The sequence below is a fragment of the Manis pentadactyla genome, chromosome 7, assembly GCF_030020395.1.
Source record: "Manis pentadactyla isolate mManPen7 chromosome 7, mManPen7.hap1, whole genome shotgun sequence".
NCBI classification, from domain to species: domain Eukaryota; kingdom Metazoa; phylum Chordata; class Mammalia; order Pholidota; family Manidae; genus Manis; species Manis pentadactyla.
Window position 1 is genome coordinate 5188599 of NC_080025.1, and position 12614 is coordinate 5201212.

The following is a 12614-nucleotide window of genomic DNA, read 5'->3' on the forward strand; positions in this document are numbered from 1 at the left end:
GTGTCAACAGAACAGTGGAGTAGGCAGCATTCATTTGTATATTTGACTTTACAGAGACTTCTCATTTGGACGGACAGTGGAAGGATTTCTCTTGATAGTCACAGAAATCAGACATCAGAGGCTTCCCTGTGGCTCCCCTAGAAATGTTATAGTCTAGAGAGGCATTATCTAAAAAACCTTTTTCCCTGAAAGATTCAGTACAGTCTGAAGGATCTCATGGTAAATATCAGTGACTGAAATTCTCCTAGTTTGTGAATAATGACTGCCCTGGCCACCCCTTCCCTGTACACTGTTGAGTCATCTCCAAGTGTGGCAGTCCTCGCCTTCCGGCATCTTCGGCATGCCTTCCGTTTGCACAGTCGGTTCCACCGCGTGCCGTCTCCAGGCCCAGCTCTGAGGGAACAGGCCAGTGGCCCAGGCCGCTCCGACACCCCCTGCACAGAGCCGGCCCCCGTGCTCCAGGGCCTGCTGGGTTGCCCAAGGCTGCCATGTGCAGGGTCTGGGCCACAGGCCACACGAGAAACCTGGGTATGCTTGCCTGCTGTCTCACCAGCTGGTCTCCAGGTACCAGGAAGGGACCCAAAGTCTTGGAGTCAGTGGCCCAGGGCACCTTCTGTGCCCGCTGTGGGGCAGGCCATTCACAGAGCTACCTGCCTGTGCTCTGCCCGCCATGGGGCGGAGCCGGGGCTGCTGTGTGAATGGGAATGTGCCAGGGACCGATCCGGCTTCGCCCAGAACACTGATGTAGAAAGATTTTATACAGAGACTGATTAATAATTTCATGACTGAGTACATAGCAACGTGCATGTATATGTCTGTGAGCTATTAATCTTATTGTCATAAAATCTGGAAAATGGGGAAACATTTGCTAATTGCTTTCAAAAGAGGAGAGGTACAAGTTTATAGTTAAATGTATATAAAACACATTTTTGTTTTATGTCTTCATATATGCTTGACCTATAGAAAAATGTAATCTCTTGGACACATAACCTAAACAACTTTACTTCAAAGGGAAAAACAGAAGTACAAAAAACTCTATGAATGACTTTTCTGATGAAGAATGTCATCATTCCCAAATGGCGTCAAGTAGTTCTTTTCATCTAAATGAGTGGCCACGATATACATGTACTTCTGAGGTTGAATAAAGTTTTAGCATACATTTCCAGGCCTCACTGATGGACGTAATAGCAGTGTATGCAGTGGGCACATATAGGGAGAACACTCTGAGGTGACCAGATATGCTTTTGAGTAGATAAAACATAGGTCCCCAGGTCCGGGCACTGAATGTCTATAACTTCTTTTGGGGTTGAACTCCTACTGCATTAGAGATGAGGATCAGATTCTAGCCTATTTGCTCTTTGTACATTATTTTCATAAAATCGGTTGTCTGGTGATCCAGACCTCAAGAGACAAAAGTAGAAATGGGAGGTGGGGAAAGAGGGTACTTATTGGTGTCCACACTGATAAAAGCAAGAAAACACAGAGAAATGCAGGAAACTACAAAAAGCAGAGATCAAGAATTCAAAATATAAGGGGCCTTCCTATCTCATCCAGTTTTAAAATTATTCCTTTATTATAGCATAGAATAGTAATTGATGTTCATAATGATAATATTGAATAATCAGCTTGGTAAACATTAATGATAGATGCCCTATATCCAGTACATTTTATATTCACTTCCTAGTACATGTTCTGGTATGGACTCAGGAGTTTAACCACTAAATGTTGAATGATATTGTGAAAATGAACTTCACAGAAACATAATGAAATTAAGTACAGTGTATTTGTGTATGTGTGTGTGTTTTATAGGGATATTTCAAGAGAAGGGTATTAGAAAGTTTAAAAGATATCAAGAATAAAGCAAGTGAGCTCATAACAAAGAGTGTAAAAAAATAGATGAAGAAGCCATCAAGGATTATAGGAAAAGGTCAAGAATATAGAGCTTTGACAAATGCAGAGGTAACTTAGTGTAGCAGCGGAATTTGAGATTTTCTGAAACTCACAGATTAAAGATTTAAGAAGGCTATAAATGAGGTCGAGGTAGTATTTGATACAGGAAATGATTAAGGTATAAATAAGAATCTCAGCATAGCCAGGACTCTGGGAAGGGCATATATTAGAAATGTTCAGGAATAGATGACAGACGAAAAGGCAGGGGAGGGAATGGTAAGTTCAAGTCAAGGATAACTTAACTATTTTGTGCCTTGGGAGCAATATAAAATGAGAAAATTTGCAGGAAAAATGAGCAAAACCAAATTACTGTCTAGCATAAGTAGAAGGTAGGCTGCATTCTTTAAAGGATGAAGAATGAATTGGCATAAAAGTTCAGGAAGGTAATAGACTCAACTAAAGAATAAGAGGCAGATAGAATAGTTTGAGAACAGTATAATTGTTAAATATTGTCACTGGAATTACAGAGGACATCTAAACTGAGGCTTAATTGCCCTCATGAAGGGAGTATTTTAGGAGTTAAGACTAGAGAAAAATGCACCAAAATAGGTAGTCGTTCCTTGAACAGAAGGGCATGCGCAATATGACCCAAGTGGCATCTTATTACTGGTGGTTTACCTCCCCATTAAGGGGTATGTGACTCAGCTTCTAATAAGAGTACTTCCTCATCTTCTAATTAACATGTGTTCACAAAAGAGGATGATACCTAAGGACTTTGACAACGTTTTGAGAATACATTGCAGTCACTCATAACTTATCAATTAGAATTACTTTTCCAGATCTTCTAGCTAATTATAAAAATAGGAATCATTGTACTTGGTGCTTTATAATAAATATTCAAGCAACCAAATCTGTAAAATACAACCTTGCAATTTAAGTGGTGTCTTATAGCAGCATAATGCTTGAGGCAATCCTGTTAACTGAAAACCTGAAATATTTCAAGTAAAATATTTAAAGAAAAGACACTGTCTTTAGACGAATAAAACCAAAGTGACTGTAATTGAGAAGGGCAGCTTCCTCTCCTGCCCTGCCTCACACCAATATCTTTTCTCTTAGATGAATTTTCTATCCATTTTCTGTACTTTTTTTTCACATTTTCTTTTGATTTAAAGGTACTCTTTCTATCAGCTTAATTAGTCTGTGGTATTGTTACAGGCTGGAAAAACTTTCTCCAGTTACTTATGTGTCTTTTGTCATGGCATATGCTTTTGCACATGCTGGAATTTTCTAGTTTAGTGTATTTAAATATGACGCTTTTTAATTTTATGGCCTTTGTTTTTGTGCCATACTTATAAAAGCCTTCACCTTTGAGATTACACTAATATGGTTTTATTATTATATCAATATTTTATCAACTGGGAACCTATCCTTAGGTAGCTTGGTGGGTATGATGATCTTTGACGGCCATCATTTATTTGGTTGTTTTTCTTTTCCCTAATTGAAATGCCACTATTACCACATAATACATTTCCATATATTTTGGAATATGTCTAGAGTTTTTATTCTATTCCTATTGATCGCTATGTTTATTCATGCTTTAATATAAAAAAGCTAGTATCTTAACATTGTTTCATTTTAATTTTCCCAGTAAATCTTTGGATTTAATTTCTTAGTTCTAAAACACATCTTGTTGTTATAGGGAATGTATTAAATATTTATCATTGAAAAATCTAAATCTCTTGAAGTTATTACATATTGGTTCTTCCTGATAAATTACAGAATTATTTTACTAAGTATTTTTTCCTCCAAAAATCCTTTAGGATTTTGATTGTATCATTAGTGACATTCTAGAATGATTTAGAAATAATTTACACATTTACAATTTGGAGATTTCCTTTCTAAGAACTTGGTATTTGTCTATCTATTTAATCAAATTTACATTTTTTTCTTCAGTTGCATTTTATAGTTTAGTCACAAGTACTCTACTAAAATTAACTAAGTAACCTGTGGATGTCTTTGACCACCATAATAGAAGGTCTAGCCACTTTTTCCAATTTCTCAATATATGTGTTATTTTATTCTTTTGCAAAAATATTTAGGATATTAGGATAACTTTGGGAAAAAAGAAGGGAGGAAGTATCTGTTTGGTTGAAAAATGCTGAATTCCTTTTTTACCCTTCATACCAAATGAAATTCCAGGTGGATCAAAGATTTTAAACATTGAAAAATATTTAGATATCAAAGGTATAAAGATATCAAACTAGATTTTTGAAATATGCCCAATCATGTTAGTAAACTTGGCATAGAATGATCTTTCTAGTCATGATAAATTATCAAAACAAAGAAAAATTATGTATTTACACAATACATATGTATTCTTTATCAAAGTATATCTTAAGAAAGGCTAAAGAGAAAAGGCATGTTGGGAAAAATACCCGTCCTTCCCATCTGTCCAGATCACTCCCTTCAGTGCTTCCAAACAGCAGTGTTTCTGGCCAAGCCAGACCTCAGATTAACTGAACCGACTGTGTTTTCTCTCTTCCCCTCCTACCTCCGCATTGCGCTTCTTATCCAACTTAAGGTCACGGTCGATGCTAACAACCATCAGTCTGCTTGACTAGATCATATTCCTGGTTAAATCCTTCTCTATTCCGTGTATCATTATCTCTGAATCTAAATGTGATTGGATTGCAGTCATACTGCAGATCTCACAATAAATGTATAATTTCCAATATCAAATGGGCTTTTCATTCCTTCCAGCCATCATGATCCATTCTTTTCTGACTCTCTTTGGTGTTGTTTCATACTTCCTCTTCTCTCCTCCAATATCACACTCTAACCACCTCCTTCTGCAGCCTAACTTTCATCTCATCACCTTGTGTCCTAGGTCACTAAAGAATCAGAAGCAATTAGAAGGGAACTTCCATAGGCTTCCATTGACAAATCAAACCACCTCCCTGCATTGACCATGTTAAAAATCTTAGCGGTTTGCCTCCTCCAGAGAAATTCTTCATTGCCAGTTAATTCACTATATTTTTAAGTTGTGCAGAGAGGTCTTAATTGATGATCAGAAGATCTCTTATAATCAATATGTTGGACAAGAAACCTTTACTTTGATCATTTCATAAAATTTCATTATTCCACTATAAGTGCTATTAATACAGATAGTCGAGAGCCCTGGTTAATTAATCCAGCATCATACTGCATTACAGAGTTAGTGTTAGTGCCTCTCTGGGCCCGATACTGCCTTCAGCAATGACTTTCTCAACTATGCAATGTGCAGTGATCTTCACATACAGGGTAATTTCCAGGATGCATCTGAGGCTGATTTAAAATTATTTTCCCCCAGATGGGATCACAGTATGAACCCGCTAATAAGAAATCCATGTCATTCAGTAAATTTCTTGAAAACTGACTTTTTATGTCCATTCCTCAGGAAATGGAATGCATGTCCTTTTGCTAGGGGCCAGAGAGGCAGCCTGTGCACATCCAATAACATACGACTGTACACAGAGCCACTATTCATGAACCGCATGAGCACACAGGGGTCGGAAGGGAAGTCACAAGCTAGTAGTCAGGGAAATGTTGCCTTAGGTCTGAGACTATAGGACTCTTCAGCTGTGCTTGGAGAATGTGAATACTACAGCTGAAGAAAGAAGTGTTTACTCAAGGAGAGAAGTGTTTGTTTGTTTATTTGTTTATTACTCGGTCTGAATATGCTCTTTTTTTTTCAAGAGTGGTCTGTGATAACTGACTTTGCCATTCTCTACACGAGAACAAAAATTGGCAATATCAAGCTGGTTGCTTACTGCTCTTCTGTGAATAGCATACCATGACCAATCTATTTCAAAGACAATACCCCAGGCCTCACATATGATGCAAATGTAACATGGCAATTTGATTTCCAAGCAGCACTTCACAGGAGGCATGGTTAGGCGGGAGCAGCGTGCCAGTCAGCTCTTGTGCATGCATTCTAGCAAACGTACTGAAGTAGCACAGAATAAAGGGAAAATGTCAACTTTCTGAAAAACAGATCCCAAAGATCGAAACAATCTTGTTCTCTATAACTTTTAGGTCAAACACTTTGTTCTTTGTCCTACTCTGAACATGGCTTAATGCTCTCAGACCCCAAGTGTAGGAAAGAGATCTTCCTTTATGGCCTCAAACTCCACCTAGGAGATCCTTTATGGCAGATTTCTCTGTCCTACTCTTACTGATGTCAAGTCTGGGAATGTTCATTGTATAACACATTCAAGACTAAGGTGATAAATAATTCAATGGATATATTCAGACATCCTCACCCAGTGGACAATAGACTAAAAACAATACTATTAGCTAAGATATCACAAAGAATTTTTCGATAAGATACAACTTTGCCAGAGCAAAGCAGGATTTAATTTCTAATTCTCCTCCGCAAGGCTCTCCCTTCTCCCAACCACTGAAATATCCTGGGGTGTGTGCCTCACACCCTTAGAGAAAGCCCTGACTCCTTGCCTTAAAATCAGAATAATTTCCTCCAGAGCAGCCCAGACATTTGCACCTTCCTTTCTGTGGGTTGGAGTCAAATCTCTGGTTCGGGTCTGTCTTCTCATGCAGTATGTTCTTTCAATTGAAGTTCCCAGAGAAAATTGGCCTCACATGCCTGTGTGGTTGGAAAAGAGAACAGTACTTTAATTGCCTTTTCAGATAATTTTGGATTTTCTTCTTTGATACAATGCCAAGTCTTGACAAGTGTATCTTCTTTAAGGCCATACGCAACATAGAAACTGATATCGCTCAATGAACTTCTTTTCCTCTGTTACACTGAAATCCATCCGTTCACCTTGTACTTGAATGAATCTTTTTTTTATGCATGTGTAATATTGTAACATCATTCATTGGTCAGGGGGAAAATATTGAGTAACTGATTAACATAGCTCTTATAAATACTGATGATTCATTATACAGTATCAAAAGATAATATGATCATAACTACTCATCTCATAAGAAAAGTGTTTAAGTAGTGGGAAGCTTAGTCTCAGTTGTGGGTGTAAGTATTCCAAAATTTAGTTTTAACATGAAAACTCAAATGTTATCATTGGTAATTTTATCCTTTACAGAATCCATCTTACTTCATTCATTTAAAAAATGTCTGCCAGATACCCAAATCTGTATAACCATAGTTTGCCTATTTAGTTACTCTTTCAGACAAAAAAGGTGTTTTACAAAAACATTGGCTGCTTTAGATCACAACTCAAACAACCATGCAAGTGTTTTTCCTTAAGATGTCATGCTTCAGTGTGCAGCAGACACACTTTATGTATAATTCAATTTTGTCACACGGAATATTAAAGAGACATAGTCAAGGGTTGACAGTTAATGAAGGTAATAGTATTTTCTGCTTCATCAAAGACTTCTTCATTCATTAAGAGAAATTGGCTTTTTTTTTTAACTGCCAAGTGTGTGGTGGTGAAAAGTACAATGACAATTAATATAGGTTGGTGCCACTGTCTTGATTCATGCTGAGTGGCTAGGTGTGTTACCCGTCCATGCTTTTACTCCATCACTGTGAATGTCCACATTGTGAAAAAGGCAAATGATGCCTTCGTATCACAGTAAGTACTGTGACTTCCTGGACCATGCGGGAATGTCTCGGGAACCCCCAGGGCCCATGCACCACACTTGAAGTGCTGGCCTCCCAAGAGAGGGGACTCCCAACCCTCGTTGTATATTAAGAAAATGTGGACAGCTTTTAAAAAATACCTGTGCTCAGGCTCCAAGCTGGACCAATTAAATCAGAACCATTGAGAGTGAGGCCCAGGGATCAGCATTTTTTAAAAGCCTTCCAGATGTTTTCCACTGTCAGCAATGTTGAGAAATTTTCCTCTGGTCTTAATGGCATTCAAACCTTTTTTCAAATCAGTGTGCTTTCCTGCTTCATTATTCAGACTTTTCCCAAGGTCTTTGATATGCTGAGAACACTTACTTACCTATCTCTCTTCTAACATCTTATGTTCTGTAAGAAAACTTTTCAGACTTCAAATAAAAAAGTGATAAAAAAGAAGGCATTAATGAAATATCACCTGGCTTAGGCAATTAATTAGTGATTTTTTTTTCTGTATTTCATTGCCTTTTTTTTAAAGACAAATATCGAAATAAAAAGCTTACCTCAACTTTTTTTCTTTAAAAAAATGTCAGGAGACAAAAATGGCGTAAGTATTGATTTAAACTCCTTCTCCTGTAATAACTCACATAGTGGGATGATGTTCAAAAGGCTGGTCTCTCACGGCAGAAGTATCTGAATTACAGAGAAGAGTAAGTGTTGCTCTGTGCTATGCTCAGAGAAATACTAGTGCACTTAACGTGTCTAACAGTGGATGCGTTTTTAAATGTTTTCTTCTTAGTTCATCACAATACTTTATCTTGTAGCCATTTGGTTTGCTGGCAACTTATTCTATTCTTTCCTTTGGTTTTTAAAATGATCATTGAGTACTACATAGACTTGTTCTTAGGAAAGAATCTACATTTTTTTATATTAGCTAATGCACATTTGCATAAATAAAGAAAATCATATTGCAGCTTATTAAATTCCTTATACATAGCATTTTGCTAAGTTTCGGATTTCACTGGATAGGGACTCTGGCATCATGTGGACAAAGAGTTAAGTTTATTGCTATAAATTACATAATAGCTCAGAGACAGAAAACATAAGAGACAGAATTTCCTAATAAAAATTAGACTGTACAACAAAGGTTATCAGTAAGTATTATAAAAACAAAGTTTTCTGATTCTGACGTCTTTCCCTATAAAAAATGGTAAACCCTATTAGAGATAAGCCATCGTCTTTGAGGCTGGCCCTCTCATATCTGAGCTCACTCTTTCATTCCCCTCTTAAAAAAAATTCAAGGCCCAGAGCCTCAGATGACATATGACACAAGGGAGCTGATGTCAGAAATCAGTGGGTCCCGCTTACAGGCCCTGAGCACCAGCCTTCCAGCATGGTTGCTGGAACTATCCCCAGTGACAAAACGCCTCACAAAATATCATTTGAGCTCTTTACTATATAGAACTTCAGGTGAGATTTGGGGGACAAAGCATTTTTCTCCCTTCACATAGATTGTGGCCTTGCACTGTTACCAAGCTGTCTGGCAGAACAGCAAAGACAGACCGCTGCATGGAGTCTGAATAGAAGCAGAGAATTCCTCCAGGTCAGAAGAAGAGGATAATGATTTTCTAAGAGTCTATCAAGAGATTGATGACAGGAAGAGGCATTTCAGGCAGGCAAACGAAGTGGCTGGAAATAAATGTGTCCAGCTTTAGTGGTTTTCCACAGTTGTCTTTCACAGCTGCCACGGGGAACAACTTCCCAGCCTTATTGGCCGTGAAGCAGTTGAAGTTTCCATTAAATTTGCTAAATTAACTCTCTGGATGCTTTTGGACAAACAGTAAAAGGTCAGGCCTGAGGTTTTAGTAAAAAATTAATAATATCTGCTTTTCTTTTATTTATTATCATTATTTCACTCTCTTTAATTATTGTTGTTTCACGTTACATTATCAGTACCTCCTGCCGTTAGGAATAGGGGAGGCATATCAAAGAAGCCCGGTCCTGGTGCACCACCGTCCTCGTGACTGCTGCCCAGGATTCCGACTCCCCTCCTGGGCCGCTGCGCTCGAGCGGCCGAGCGCCGTCCGTCCGTGCTCGCTACTGTTTTCTCTGTGAAGGTGCCACTTTGGGAATACCCTGGGGAAAACGCTGAATCTGCACGTAATTTTGTATTTTGTGTTGTCTTTTCTTCCTGGCAGGTAGTTACGTAATCCTTCATTAACTTGTCAGATTAGTCAGTGACTGTTTCGGTCATTTCTGCTAGTTTACTTTTTCACATCTCCCTTTCATGTTAACTGAGACATTTTGATGTTCAATTTGTTTGACTTCCCTTACACTACAAATTTCATACTTGAAATACCCTGGCTTATTTCTGTTTTAAAATTCCTTTTTTTCCTCCATCTCTTTCCTCTCCCACCTCCTTCTTTTTTCCCCTTCCTCCTTCCCTTTCCTCTTTATTTTACTCCCTTCCTTATTTCTAGGGAAGGGTCAGGTTTCTAGCCATTATTCAGTACTTACCATGTTCTATGCTCAGTGCCGAATATATATATCTGTATATATCTATACCTATATCTATATCTATATCTATATCTATATCTATCTATCTATGAGTGTGTGTGTGTTATATATGTATACACACACACACATATATATATGTTTCATTTTCACAACCATACTCTGAGGTAAAATTATTCTTTCCCCCATTTTGCAGATATTGACCCTAAAGCTTAGAAAGAACACATGAATTGATCAAGTTAGTAAGTGGCAGAGTCATCCATGGAATGAAACTATGCAGCCTTTCTCTGTCGAGTGAAATTCCGAATTATTCTGCTTGTGATCTGACCACAGCCGCAGTGTCCTTGAGAAGGAAGGCTGCCTGTCCTTGATGAGACCAAGCTCGAAGCATTAGAGCGTATTCCAGATATCAGGAGCTTTTCATAATGGTCATTTACCAGGTATGATCTGTCGATTCATCCCAAGCCACCTTGAAGTCATTTATTTTTTTATACTTAGCATCTCACAGAGTAGAATTTTCCAGAAGTCTATTATTTATCCAGCTGAAGTGCTCTTCCTTTAGACCTTAGAAAGTTCTCCCACTCATCACTTGGCTTCGTGGCATTCTTCTGACCTGCTGCCTTCGTCTGCATTCACGCCCTTTCTTCCTGTCTTGGAGCAGAATCTTGGCTCTGACTTCTCCGAGAACTGGTTCACTTAATCTGCTGTCCACCCTTTTTCTTGGTTCCTTTAATGGTCCCCTTTGGATCCTTTCCCAGCAATGATATTCTTCTGAAAGAACAGATCAAACAGGCTTCACCCATTATTTCTGGTACAAGAGCTTTGCTTGGGAAGATCATTTTGGAAGTACTGTGAAGGATGGGTTGAAAAGGAAATGAGTCTGAAAGTGTCAAAGCTCTTGCATTAATGCATTAAGGGGTGATGAGGCCGTGCTGGGGGAGAAAGTGGGCTTTGATGAAAGATACAGGGATTAAGCTACAACCCTTAGCACCTGCCAGCTGGGTGGCCTCAGGCAAATCATCGAAGGTCTTTGAGGCCTAGGGCTCTTTTTCCCAGGATGGGAGCTGTAATATCTACCTTGTTTCGAGCATTAGAGGAAATACAGTTGTTCTGGTTTATGGGAAGTGCTCTAGAAGTTATAGTTATGAAGGGAGATGCAGGGAATGAGGGAGAAAAGTATAAGATGGATTCCAAGATGTTCAGCCTCAGAGACGGGGATAATATTAATACACCTTGAATTATTTCTGGCTTTCTAGATTTCTAGTTTGTCCCTCACCTGCCACAATATATGGGTTTTTCAGTTTTCATTTTGAAAAACTTGCCATTTTTGAAAAGATATATTTTTGACAATACCAGCCTATTATTTACCAGGTACCTATGCTGTCTGTGAGATTTCGTGTATGGGGAGTTGGGGAAGAGGAGGCAATGACAGGTGGGAGTAAGAAGGCAGAGTAAGGCAGAGAGGCAGGCAGAGGACGGAATGGACGGGGGCCGAGGCCGAGATGTCGGGACCTTTCTTTTTGATTCATACGTGCACTTCCCTGGGTTTGCGCCTGGTTTTCACATAGAGTAGATTTCCCGCTGACAACTGAGTGCTTTACAATACCTGTATTTTATCATAGTTTGTTTCCTCAAGTTGACTAACCGAGGGATGGATTTTTTAGAAGGCTCACTCTCCAAGAAGACACCGATCCCGATTATACCATGGCTTACCCCACGGGTACTTCCAGCCGAGCTTTCTGCTCACTGCCCGGGTCCAGGTCTACAGCCATTTGTCCTTTTTCCCGAATTACTTTTAAACCCAAAGGGAAGATTCCCCCAATAGCAGATGGGTAGACTTTTTTTTTTTTTTTACAAATAATTTCTCTGTTTCTAAGTTTGCATCTCTCCCTATCTCTGTTCACATGTCTAGCTTAGAATATGTTATTCTTGTCAGATTTCTGTAATATATTCCCTTGCCAGTTATTTACAATACTTGATGGACTGACGCACAGCACAGTTTACAGAGGAAGCTTTCCATGCTGTGCTGGCCTCTGCTTCCCCTTTTGTCTGCCAAGCACCTGACATTCCCGTTGTGTCCTGGCTTTCACTTGCTGCCATGCACCCTTTTCATACTTCAGTGTATTGTCATTTGGCCTTTTAACATTTGTTTGGAAGACTTTGCAGACTGTGCTTGGCTTTTCTGCTTCCCCCCGCAGTTCGGCTGACTAACAGAATAAACAGTCCAGTCCTTCCTCTTCCCCTTAAGTACTCTGTAACGTTTCCTCACTGCGCTAAACTGAACCTCTTTATCTAAATCTTACATTTTCTTAAGAGCTGATTTTCCAGAATTTTTGTTGGATGGAGGGAGTGGGTAGAAAATACAAATTCAATCAAATACATAAAAGCATGTGCCTATTTAAAGTCTCATTTTCTTTCTTCTTCCTGTGGTATTACTCAGCATGATGTATTACAGGGTGATTTGTATTCATCATGAAAATTTTCCCCAGTATTATTAGACCCCATTGTGGGATGCTTAGGATTGTCTGAAAGTCATTTATTGTTCAGAATTTATGATAAAACTACTGTTAGGCAGCTTCTAGACACTCAGTCATATTTACACTTGAGGAAAGCAGCCTAGTGGAGA

General features: G+C 38.8%; 1 protein-coding gene across 4 annotated transcripts in view; it reads left to right on the forward strand.

Annotated features, from left to right (window-relative positions):
- The window catches only part of NEIL3 (nei like DNA glycosylase 3), a 585035-nt gene that overhangs the window by 89951 nt on the left and 482470 nt on the right, over positions 1-12614 (forward strand). The window lies entirely within an intron of this gene.